At 38.6% G+C, this 13766-nt stretch overlaps 1 non-coding gene across 1 annotated transcript; it reads left to right on the forward strand.

The window, feature by feature from the left end:
* The first annotated feature begins 12856 nt into the window (after nt 1–12856).
* On the forward strand, nt 12857–12963 carry LOC122744842. Its single transcript, XR_006355183.1, has one exon. It is a non-coding gene; the product is annotated as a U6 spliceosomal RNA (small nuclear RNA).
* The last annotated feature ends 803 nt before the right edge of the window (nt 12964–13766 follow it).

Raw genomic sequence — 13766 nt, forward strand, 5'->3', positions numbered from 1 at the left:
TTTAAGTTAGTATAAAGTATCAAAAAAATAATGTCAGTTCCTTCTTAAAAACTCCAAGCTTTATCATGCTCCTTAGATGTTTCATGAAGTTTCAAATCTCTTTGAAAACTAAGAAGAAAAGTCTCTTTAATTACGATTCACTGGCAGGCCTGTCAAAAATGTCTTGGCTTCATGCCAAGGAGGGGAGGTTGAAAAGGCCATAAATCTGAGTTTCTGTTGCATAAACAACATAATTGTTTACTGTGACTTTTAGTTCCACAATTCTACCAGATTCTCTTATGTCTGTCTTTAATTATCAAAGTAATACTTAATAAATTCTGGCCTGGTTAAGACTTTGAGATAACCCGTTTCTAATTACTAAGACCTCCATTAGAAAATGGACTGATTAATAGTTTTAATAACCATTATTGTTTCCTTAGTTTCTCCTGATAGGGCTTATTTTTCCATATCCCCCTCTAGTATAAATAGTAACTAGCTTCTTTTTTCTCAGACAAACTACCCCACTCCTCTCCCAGCCAGCCCCCTTTTTTGAAAAAAAAAAAAATGTTCACTCTACTAGATCTGGAATCATGCAAGATTTTTCTACAATTTAAAATCTGAGAAATAAAATAGGTTTTTAATTAATTGTGAATAGCTTGTCTTTTGAAATCAACTTATTCGTAATGCCATTAATATGCATATGAGAACCAGTCCTACTCATCAATATGGTATAGAGGCAACTAGGTAGAGCAATCTGGACTAGAACACTGAACTTGGAGTGAGGAAGGCCTGAGTTCAAATCCTACATCCGACATTTACTAGCTCTGTGACCCTAGGAAAGTTACTTTAAAGTCTTTGAGTCTCACTTTCCTCATCAGTTAAATGGGGATAACAGCAACTGCCTCATAGGGTTGTTGTGAGGATCAAATAAGATAACGTATGGAAAGCATTTTGCAAACTTTAAACCTCTATATAAATGCTGTTGTTCTTGTGGTTGTTTGTTATTTCAGTACCATGAGCAAGAGATTAGAAGTCATGAGATCTGGGTTCTAATTCCAGCTCAACTACTAACTAATTATGTAACCTTAACCCCTTGGGGTCTAGGCACACTCATTTGTAAAATGATAATTTGGGGCTAAATGATCTCTTATGTTCCTTTCCCTTTATGAAATTATATCCCTGCCAAATTATTAGCTCATAATAAAAATATTAATAAATTAAGAGGGTTTACTTAAATAATTTACAAGACCATCATAGATTATAATTATTTTAACCCTTCAAATTCTGGCTAAGTGCACCTGTAAATATAAAAGGCAAAATTAATTCAATCTTAAATTTGAGATATAGGAAAACTGCTTTCACTTGATGGAGAGGGGTTAAGTAACACCTGTCTGCCCTCTAGTGGTGAGCTGTAGTGTTTCACTACTAAATTGAAAATAACCACTTGGAAGGCGTTTTATTGCTTGGACCTTTTGAAGCCAATCAGTATTCAATGTATTAAGGGAAATAAATGGATAACAGGGAAGGTTGGAAAACCAGACTGTAAAACAGATTAGGGAAATTTTGCTGACTGTCAATCATCCTCCTAACTGCTCTACCTAGTTGCCCCTATACCATATTGATGAGTAGTTCTATTTTTCATATTTTGGGTATCACTAATGAGAAGCAGAAGTATCAATTGCAAAAATCAAGTTATTTGCCAAATCACTTTTAAAACCTTCTATTTTATTTTATTATTTTAAATTACAGAAAATTTTTGCATGGTTCCAGATTTAGCATACTAATTTTCTTTAGGGATTAGATAGAATTCCAGGATCTCCTCTGAGTTAGGAACCCCATGCTGTTCTTATCTCTCTCTCTCTCTCTCTCTCTCTCTCTCTCTCTCTCTCTTTCTCTCTCTCTTTTGGTGAGGCAATTGGGGTTAAGTGACTTGCCCAGGGTCACATAGCTAGTAAGTGTTAAGTGTCTGAGGTCGAATTCGAACTCAGGTCCTCCTGAATCCAGGGCCGGTGATCTACTGCGCCACCTAGCTGCCCTGCTGTTCTTATTTCTCAATGTTTTAAAATAATAAGCCTCCTTTTAGCCTATGTAATATTTAGTAAACTCCAATCAATATTTATAAGGTTTTAAATTGATTATTCCTTTTTAAAATATTTGTTAAGTTTAAAAATATTTTATCTTGAAGATGGGAGAGAGGAAGCAGCAAGCTGCCTGAGCTCTCCTGTTCCCTCAAAAAGAACATTAAATCAAGCATCTGAATGGATTCTGAAACCACAGAACCTGCAAAGAGACAGAGAGACACAGTCTTCCAACCAGAGATAATTTAGAAGACTTCAGGAAAAGGTTGGTCTGACTCGGGCAAAAGGGAGGCCCAGCGCAGGGCAGCAGCCCAGCGCCAAGGGGGTCGGGGCAAGTTAGCAGGAGCTGCAGGCCACAGCTGAACAACTGAGGCCCCTGGAACCTGGCTCAAAAATCTGGTGGCCAAGAAGGACTGTGGAAAAACCTACCTGCACCGGCCAGGAGGGCGGACTGTAGGGCCACGAACGGGACAGGTGGGATCGGGCACCTGGCACCCAGACAGGAAGTACAGGGGGTTGAACTGCACACACTATAAAGGCCTCAGAGTAAAAAGCTGGTCACACAGAACCTATACACCTGCACAAGAAGCCCAAAACAGGGACCTTGGTACCCCCAGAGCAGACCTCAGCTTAAAAAATAAATAAGCAAGCTGCAATAATGAGTAAGAAGCAAAAAAGAGCCCTCTCCATTGAGAGCTTCTGTATCAACAGGGAAGAAGCCAACACAAACTCAGATGAGGACAATAGTCTCAAATTGCCTACATGTGAAGCCTCACGAGGGAAGGTGAATTGGTCTCAAGAACAAAAATCCTTCCTGGAAGAGCTCAAAAAGGATTTTAAAAATCAATTGAGGGGCGGCTAGGTGGCGCAGTGGATAGAGCACCGGCCCTGGAGTCAGGAGTACCTGAGTTCAAATCCGGCCTCAGACACTTAACACTTACTAGCCGTGTGACCCTGGGCAAGTCACTTAACCCCAATTGCCTCACTAAAAAAAAAAAAAGAAAGAAAGAAAAAAAAAGAAACCAAAAATCAATTGAGAGGGGCAGCTAGGTGGCGCAGTGGATAAAGCACTGGCCCTGGAGTCAGGAGGACCTGAGTTCAAATCCGGCCTCAGACACTTAACACTTACTAGCTGTGTGACCCTGGGCAAGTCACTTAACCCCAATTGCCTCACTAAAAAAAAAAGGTAAACAAAGGGGAAAAAAAAAGGTTGCCCAATTAGGTTAAACTGTTTCTATCTCTACACGGAAAGATAATACTCATAACTCTTAAGAACTGTAAATGCATTTGGGCAGAGAGAAGGAGTTTACACAGAGGATATAAATATAAATTGTCTTTGATGTGATGATACAAAAATAAATTAAAGGGTTAAAAAGGGAGTCTATGGGGAGGAGAGGAAAGGGGAGGTAGAATGGGATGAATTATATCATATGAAGAGGTGAAAAAAAAACTATTACAATAGAGGGAAAGAAAAGAGGGGTGAACATTGTTTCAACCCTACTCTCATTAGATTTGATTCAAAGAGGGAATAACATATACGTTCATTGAGATAAAGAAACTTAGCTCATTCTTTAGGGAAGCAAAAGGGGAAGGGAAAGGGGGGACTGATAGAAGGGAGGACAAAAGCAAGGGAGAAAAGGGTAAAGAAAAGAGAGGGGGGCTGATAAAAAGGGAGGGCAGGGGGGCGGCTAGGTGGCGTAGTGGATAAAGCACCGGCCCTGGATTCAGGAGTACCTGAGTTCAAATCCGGCCTCAGACATTTGACACTTACTAGCTGTGTGACCCTGGGCAAGTCACTTAACCCCCATTCCCCTGCAAAAAAAAAAAAAGGGGAGGGCAGATTGGGGGAGGCAGGGGTAAGAAGTAAAATGTCAGTGAGGAGGAATAGGGTGAAAGAAGCGGGGAAAAGTACAAAGGGGGTAAATAGAATAGAGGGGAATAGAGAGTCAGTAATAATAACTATGAATGTGAATGGGATGAACTCTGCTATAAAACAGAAGCGAATTGCAGAGTGGATTAAAAATCAGAATCCTACAATATGCTGTTTACAAGAAACACATTTGAAGTAGAGAGATACACACAAAGTAAAGGTAAAAGGTTGGAGCAGAATATATTATGCTTCAGCTGAAGTAAAAAAAGCAGGGGTAGCAATCCTTATCTCAGACAAAGTGCAGGCAAAAATAGATCTCATTAAAAGAGATAAGGAAGGAAATAACATCTTGCTTAAAGGTACTATAGATAATGAAGTAATATCAATATTAAATATGTATGCGCCAAGTGGTATAGCATCCAAGTTCTTAGAGGAGAAGTTAAATGAGTTACAAGAGGAATTAGACAGTAATACTATACTAGTAGAGGACCTAAATCTCCCCCTCTCAGAATTAGATAAATCTAGCCAAAAAATAAATAAGAAAGAAGTGAAAGAGGTGAATAGATTACTAGAAAAGTTAGACATGATAGATGTCTGGATAAAATTGAATAGGGATGGAAAGGAATATACCTTTTTCTCAGCAGTACATGGCACATTTTCAAAAATTGGCCATGTATTAGAGCACAAAAACATCATAGTCAAATGTAGAAAGGCAGAAATAGTAAATGCATCCTTCTCATATCATGATGCAATAAAAATTACATGTAAGAAAGAGTCAGGGAAAAGTAGAATGGACATCAATTGGAAACTAAATAATATCATTCTAAAGAATGAATGGGCCAAACAACAAATCATAGAAACAATCAATAACTATATCCAAGAGAATAACAATAATGAAACAACATACCAAAATCTATGGGATGCAGCCAAAGCAGTGCTTAGGGGAAAATTTATAGCTCTAAATGCTTACATGAATAAAAAAGAGAAAGAGGAGATTAATGAATTGGGCATGCAACTTAAAAAGCTAGAAAAAGAACAAATTAGAAATCCCCAATTAGATACTAAACTAGAGATCCAGAAAATCAAAGGAGAAATTAATAAGATTGAAAGCAAAAAAACTATAGAATTAATCAATAAAACTAAGAGCTGGTTTTATGAAAAAACCAATAAAATAGATAAAATATTGGTTAATTTGATTAAAAAAAAGAAAGAAGAAAACCAAATTTCCAGTATCAAAAATGAAAAGGGTGATCTTACCACCAATGAAGTAGAAATTAAATCAATAATTAGGAATTATTTTGCCCAACTGTATTTACAAAAATACAAACTGCCCAGGTTAACTGAAGAGGAAATAAAATCCTTAAATAAACCCATAAAAAAAAATTGAACAAGCCATTAATGAACTCCCTAAGAAAAAATCCCCAGGGCCAGATGGGTTTACGGGTGAATTTTACCAAACATTTAAAGAACAATTAATTTAAATATTATACAAATTATTTGGGAAAATAGGTGAAGAAGGAGTTCTACCAAATTTGTTTTATGACACAAATATGGTGGTGATACCAAAACCAGGCAAAGCAAAAACAGAGAAAGAAAATTATAGACCAATTTCCCTAATGAATATTGATGCTAAAATCTTAAATAAGATATTAGCAAGGAGATTACAGCAAGTGATCACCAGGATAATACACTATGACCAGGTGGAATTTATACCAGGAATGCACAGCTGGTTCAACATTAGGAAAACTATTAACATAATCAACCACATCAATAAGAAAACCAAACAAAATCATATGATTATCTCAATAGATGCAGAGAAAGCTTTTGACAAAGTACAGCACCCATTCCTAATAAAGACACTAGAGAGTTTAGGAATAGGTGGAGCTTTCCTTAAAATAATAAACAGTATTTACCTAAAACCATCAGCAAGTATTATATGCAATGGAGATAAATTAGAGGCCTTCCCAATAAGATCAGGGGTGAAACAGGAATGTCCATTATCACCCCTATTATTTAATATTGTCCTAGAAATGTTAGCTTTAGCAATCAGAGAAGAGAAAGGAATTAAAGGAATTAGAATAGGCAAGGAGGAAACAAAACTATCACTCTTTGCAGATGATATGATGCTATACTTAAGGAATCCTAGAGAATCAACTCCAAAATTACTGGAAACAATTAACAACTTTAGCAAAGTAGCAGGATATAAAATAAATCCACATAAATCATCAGCATTTCTATACATGACCAACAAAGACCAGCAGCAAGAGATAGAAAGAGAAATTCCTTTTAAAATAATGGTAGATAATATAAAATACTTGGCAGTCTACTTGCCAAGACAAACCCAGGAACTCTATGAACACAACTACCAAACACTCTTCACAGAAAACAAATCAGATCTAAATAATTGGAAAGATATCAATTGCTCATGGATAGGCAGAGCCAATATAGTAAAAATGACAATACTGCCTAATTAATTTACTTATTCAGTGCCATACCAATCAGACTACCTAAAAATTATTTTATAGAGCTAGAAAAAATAATAACAAAATTCATCTGGAAAAACAAAAAATCAAGAATATCCAGGGAAATAATGAAAAAAAATTCACAGGAAGGTGGGTTAGCGGTACCAAACCTGGAGCTTTACTATAAAGCGGCAGTCATCAAAACTATCTGGTACTGGCTAAAAAATAGAGTGGTAGATCAATGGAATAGGCTAGGCTCAGGAAATGCAGTAGTAAATGACACTAGTAATGTAGTGTTTGATAAACCCAAAGACTCCAGCTTCTGGGATAGGAATTTGACAAAAACTGCTGGGAAAACTGGAAGATAGTATGGCAGAAATTCGGCATAGACCAACATCTGACACCTTATACTAAAATAAGGTCAAAATGGATACACGATTTAGACATAAGAGGTGATACCATAGGTAAATTAGGAGAGAAAGGAATAGTCTACCTATCAGATCAGTCTACCTATCAAGAAAACTGTTTATGACCAAACAAGAGATAGAGTATATTATAAAATGCAAAATGTATGATTTTGATTACATTAAATTTAAAAAATTTTGTACAAACAGAAGCAATGCACCTAAAATTAGAAGGGAGGCAGAAAGCTGGGAAACAATTTTTGTGGCCAGTACTTCTGATAAAGGCCTCATCTCTAAAATATATAGGGAACTAAATCAAATTTATAAGAATCCAAGTCATTCCCCAATTGAGAAATGGTCAAAGGATATGAACAGGCAGTTTTCTGTTGAAGAAATCAAAGCTATCTATTCCCATATGAAAAAATGCTCTAAATCTCTAATGATTAGAGAGATGCAAATTAAAACAACTCTGAGGTACCACCTGACACCTATCAGATTGGCTAAAATGACAAAAAAGGAAAATAATAAATGTTGGAGAAGCTGTGGGAAAATTGGAACACTAATGCATTGTTGGTGGAGCTGCGAACTGATCCAACCATTCTGGAGAGCAATTTGGAATTATGCCCAAAGGGCGATAAAGCTGTGCATACCCTTTGACCCAGCAATACCACTTTTGGGTCTTTTTCCCAAAGAAATCATGGAAAGGGGAAAAGGACCTACATGTACAAAAATATTTATAGCTGCTCTATGTGGTGGCAAGGAATTGGAAATTGAGGGGATGCCCATCAATTGGGGAATGGCTGGACAAGTTGTGGTATATGAATACAATGGAATACTATTGTGCTGTAAGAAACGATGAGCAGGAGGAGTTCAGAGAAACCTGGAGGGTCTTGTGTGGGCTGATGTTGAGTGAGATGAGCAGAACCAGAAGAACATTGTACACAGTATCATCAACATTGAGTGTTGATCTACTGTGATGGACTAGATTCTTCTCACCAATGCAATGGTACAAAAGAGTTCCAGGAAACTCATGATAGAAGAAGATCTCCAAATCCAAGAAAAAAAAAAAAGAACTGTGGAGTATAGATGCTGAATGAACCATACTATTTCTTTTGTTTTGGGTGCTGTTGTTTTTTCTATTTTGAGGTTTTTCATCATTGCTCTGATTTTTCTCTTATAACATGACTAATGCAGAAATAGGATTAATCTTATTATGTGTGTGTGTGTGTGTATATATATATATATATATATATATATAAAACCTATATCAGATTACCTGCTGTCTAGGGGAAGGAAGAGGGAGGGGAGGGAGTGAGGAAAATCTGAAATTGGAAAGCCTGTATAAACAAAAGTTGAGAACTATCTTTACATGTAATGGGAAAAAAATAAAATACTTTATTAATTTAAAAAAACAAACAAAACAAATTTTATCTTTTTATCTGAGTTTTCATAGAACATGGACAAAAACCACAACAGAATGAGAAGCACAAGATGGGCCATAATCTGCACCATAGAAAGAAGTACCCACATTAATGAGATCACAGATACACTGAACTACTAGTATTTATCATATCTATTAGGCTTATATTTTTCTTTCTTTCTTGTTCACCTAAATAAAGTCCTTAGAGCAACTTTGAATAATTAATTTTAAGTGCCAAGGTCTAGAAAAATTATTCATAATTCCTTTTCTAGGGTAATAGAGGAAGCTTGATGAAATGCGGTTTATCCTAAAGGGTTCTTTTATTTGGTTGAATAATAGGAGGGGTTGAAGCAGGATAGGCTACATCACTTAGCAAGGAGAACTTAATAAATACATATATGCCTTGAGAATCACAACATCATAGACTGAGTGCTAAGACGGAACCTTAAAAGCCAGCTGGTCTAGCCTTCTCATTTTACAGCTAAGAAAACCAAAGCCAGGGCCCATGAAGTGACTTCCCCATGGCCAAACACTCCACAGTAGAGTCTAAATGTAGGTCCCTTGACTCCTTATAATTAAGGGAGAAAAAAAGAAGAAAAACATTTTTCTCTCTCACCCCACCTCAAACATTTCATTTAATTATCCTGTGTAGCCTCCTATAGATCAATGAAATCAGTATAGTGTGATCAGTTTTTGTTGTTGTCGTTTGTCCTTCATTCTTGGAGAGGACTATGACAGATGTCACGACTTGCCATTTTTTAATAAATTGGTAGGATAAAGTTAGATGGTTACAGTGGATAGAGCAATAGATTTGGAGAAGGAAAAACTGAGTTCAAATCCTGCCTTAGTCACTTACTAGTTGGGCCACCTTAACTGCTGAGCCTGGAGTCAGGAAGATGAGTTCAAATCCAACCTCAGATACTATCTCAAACACCCTGGGCAAGTCACTGCAAAATGGGGATAGCAATAGCACCTACTTCCCAGGGTTGTTGTGAAAATCAAATGAGATAGTATTTGTAAAGCTCTTAGCAATACCTGGCATCTGGTAGGTGATTTTTAAATATTAGCTATTATAACTATTATTATGATTACTATATAATCTCTCTCAGTCTTAGTTTTCTAATTTGAAAAAAGCAGATAAAAATAGCACCTAATTCCCAGAGTTGTTGTAAGGATTAGTGAGATAACATACACAAGTTATTTTGCAAACCTTTAAGCACTGTAAAAGCTAGTTATTATATCAGAATTCTTTTTTATTTTTTTGGCAGGAAAATGAGGGTTAAGTGATTTGCCCAGGGTCACACAGCTAGTAAGTGTTAAGTGTCTGAGGTCGGATTTGAACTCAGGTCATCCTGAATCCAGAGCCAGTGCTTTATCCACTGTACCACCTAGCCGCCCCCAAGAGTTCCTTTTTTATCGAAGACAAAACCTGTTATGGGGTTGGGATATATCAAGGAATTTGGGACTATTAAAGTTTAAACTGGCCAGCTAAACTAAAGAACATGGTCTGGGGTAATTCTCCTTGAGGAGGAACACACATTGAGAAGGGAGATCTTAGGTGCAGCTGCTGCCTGATCAAAGCCAGGACCCCTCCCCTCATTCCAGCTTCCCCTACCCCCAAAGGGAACTTTCCATTGTCACCCTATCCAGTCACCTCATCTACCATCTATAAAAGCTTTTGCCTTTCTCCTGTTCGAGGAGATAGGTATCTCAGAGAATCATGTCTGAACTATCTCTCCTTTCTCTAGTGCCTAAATAAAAGATTATTTCATTCTAATTGGATTTGTGTGAGAGATGGTGTAATTCTTTAAAGAGGAATACCTTAAGACCCCCACCACACCCATTTCCCCCATGACAAAATCTATCTTATGTGTGGTAAAAACCTGATTTTCAAGAATACTGATGTTGCAATTTGGGCTGAAGCTAATGGAGATATATTGGTTTCCTTACTTCTAATATCTCCACTCTCTAATCCACCCTCCACAGAGTTGTCAAAATCATATTCCTAAAACGTAAATTTGATCATGTCACTACCCTGCTTAAGAACTTTTATTGGCCCCCTATTGCTTCTAGGATAAAATTAAAATTCTATAAAAAAAAATTAAAATTCTATGAAAGCCCTTTATACTGATTCTGGACTATCTTCCCATCACTTCTCTTCACATCTGCTATAGTTCAGCCAAACTTGTCTACTTCCTGTTCCCCCAACTCAACATTCTATCTGCCACCTCCAAATCTTTGCACTGGCTGTCCTCTATACCTGTTCTCATCTGCATCTCTTAGATTGTTTTCTTCAAAGGGACCTCAGGTCCCATCTCCTACAAGAAGCTCTCCCTCCATCCTCAAATTATCTTGTATTTACTTCTCTGTATATATGTTCTATATACCAGTAGAATGTTTGTTTCTTGGGGACACCTAGATGGCGCAGTGAATAAAGCACTGGCCCCTGAATTCAAAAGGACCTGAATTCAAATCTGGCCTCAAACACTTGACACTTACTAGCTGTGTGACCCTTGTAAGACTAGCTGTGTGACTCTTGAAAGTCTCTTAACCCTCACTGCCAGGCAAAAGAAAAAAGAAAAAGAAAAGAAAAGAAAAAGAAGAATGTTTGTTTCTTGAGTGCAAGGAAGGGGAAGGCAGAAGGAAACAACCTTTATTTAGTGAATACAATGCTCTAGGCATCCTGCTAAGCACTGTATACAAACATTATCTCATTGAATCCTCACAACAACCCTGAGAGGTAGGTTCTATTATTATCCCCTTTTTGTAGTTGAGGAAGCTGAGTCAGGAAGAAGTTAAATGACCTGTCCAGGGTCACATAGCTAGTAAGTTTATTAGGTTGGATTTAAATTCAAGTCTTCCTGACTCCAAGCCAGTCATGCTCTTCATTCTACTCACTACACCACTTAGTGGCCAGGGCAGTTCTATTTGCCTTTGTGTTCTAAATATCTAGCACAATGCCCTTACATATAGTAGATGCATGCTGGGTTCGACTGAATTGAAAACTGAAGGACAGATAACTTGGGGCCAGATTGGTGGCAGGAGACAGGGGGCAAAGGGACCAAGATAGTGATATAGAAAATCACATAGCCTCTGATCTTGTCTATCTCAAACAGATCTCGGCCTTGCTGTGTTCCAGACCTCAGCTGCATCTCTGACCTTGTCTGTCTCAGACAGGCTCTGGCCTTGAGGTACCCTATCTGGAATGCCAAGCCTCTCCCTTAACCCTCCCTTAATGGTATCCCAGCTGCAACACCAAGCCTCCCCTAACCACTAGGTGCCACTATGCATCCTTTGTTCGGTGAATAACTGACCTCATCTTTATTTGATAAACTTGCCACTATAGACACCTACTCTTTTGGTATATAACCAAGTGGGCTACAAGACTCATTGCTCATTGTTGGAGGGATGAAATCCTCCCCTTGAGCCCGCGTGTAATAAACTCTCTCTCCACCTCGAGTACCTGGCTGCGTATTTTCTGTGTCAATTGTGCCCTAACAATAGGAGATGTTGACCATGGAGAAATGGTATGGAATGGGGAGGAAGAGAAGAGTTAGGATAGGAATCATTAATCATATAGAACAGTTAGCTGGAAAAAAATGCCTAAAGTGAAGGGAAAAAGGGGGTCCTTAGAAAGGGAAAGAAACACTGTGGAAAGACCAGCAAGCAGAGATGTCTTATGGATATCCCTTGCCCAGGGGAGACTGTGTCCACTGTCAAAACTTAAGACTTCCCAATTAAGACTATTGGGGGGTTGCAGCTAGGTGGTGCAATGGATAGAGAACTGGCCCTGGAGTCTGGAGGACCTGAGTTCAAATGCGGCCTCTGACACTTAACACTTACTAGCTGTGTGACCCTGGGCAAGTCACTTAACTCCAATTGCCTCACCAAAAAAAAAAAAAAAGACTACTGGAAAGCAGGTCTAACAGGAGAAATGTAACAAATGTGACAAGTGTAACAAATGACTTAGTGTTTCATTTGTTCTGCTGCTCTTTCTGGCTCACTTTTCTTTTCCTGCTTCAGTCTGTAGGGTGAAGATTACAGTTCACCCATAGCTGGATGAGAGAAGGAGGACTTCCTTCTTCTTGCTCCCCCTCTTTTACCTCTGGCTCAAAGAAATGGGCCTGGGGGTGTTTGTTTCTTTTGTGTGCTGTTTTTCCTCTGGTTGAAGCCAAAACAACCATGGAGCCAGGATTGCAGTTTTAGTCATGCCAGACCAGTAGAGAAGCCCTGAGAAGCCGGGGTGCCTGGGTCTTAAGCACAAGGAAGGTTTTGGAGTTGGAACTGATGGAAAAGTCTAAAAGGGTTAACAGATAACCTAAGACTTGATCAATAGTAGCTAAAACGGTTAACAGATAAACTAAGGTTTGAGTTCTTATCAACAGAATAGTAAGCCAGAGTTTGTTATTTATCATTCAATTAACAAGCATTTATTAAATAGCTACTGTTGAGGGGACTTGCAACCTGGATAGAGGGCTAGCTCACACAAAGAATGGGAGGTTCATAACGAATCTTGTAAAATAAAAAGATTTATTAGGAGAGAGGGATATATGGCCTGGAGACAGGCCATTACAGTTTGGGTAATGGGCAATCTATACCCACCTATATTCCTTGGGGGTTAGGGTCTTTGGGTTTCTTGGGTGGTGCTCGCTTTGGCAGCACATATACTAAAACTGGAATAATACAGAGAAGATTAGCATGGCCCCTGCGCAAGGATGACACGCAAATTCGTGAAGGGTTTCTTGGGTGTCCCACGTCCCACTACACCTACTATGTCCCAGATACTGTGCTAAATGCTAGGGATAAAAGAAAGGTAAAAGAGAGTTCCTGCTCCCAAGGAGCTTGAAGTCTAATGGAGGGTGGGGGTTAGGGGGTAAGGGTACAATGCCAGCAGCTGTTACGAGACATAACCAGATAAACTAAAGGACAGGAACGCTTTGAGAAGTAAGGGAGATAAGCCCATTAGGTGTGGCTGCTGCCCGAGTGGCACCAAGGAGACAGAGAAATCAGAACTACTGCCCCTCACTCGACTTCTCCCAACCCACCCCTAACAAGGGACATTCCACCCTCAGGTGAACACCCCATCTACGATCTATAAAAGCTATGGCCTTTCTCCTGTTGAGGGAGATAGGTATCTCAGAAAATCATGTGTCTCTGAACCATCTCCCCTTGAGAGAAGTGCTAGGCTTCTCTCTTGGTCTCCTTTCTCTAGTGCCTAAATAAAGATAGTTTTATTCTAATTGGATTTGTGTGGGAGAGGGTGTAATTCTTTAAAGAGGAGATACCTAAGGATCTTCATACCACCCATTCCCCTCCACTTGACAGCAGCTATGTACAATAATATGCATACACAAGATCAATTGGAAGTAATCAATAGAGAGAAGAGGAATTAGGGATAAGGAAATTGGGATTTTAACTGGGACTTAAAAGAAGCCAGGAAAGGCAAGAGATGGAGATGAAGAAGGAAGCAGGAAGCAGAGCAGAGCCACTCTCAGGTAGCTAATGCCTCCTGTCTTGATTCTATTGTTTGACCTGTATTTCCAGGTCACTGGG

Source organism: Dromiciops gliroides, chromosome 2 (assembly GCF_019393635.1).
Source record: "Dromiciops gliroides isolate mDroGli1 chromosome 2, mDroGli1.pri, whole genome shotgun sequence".
Lineage (NCBI taxonomy): Eukaryota > Metazoa > Chordata > Mammalia > Microbiotheria > Microbiotheriidae > Dromiciops > Dromiciops gliroides.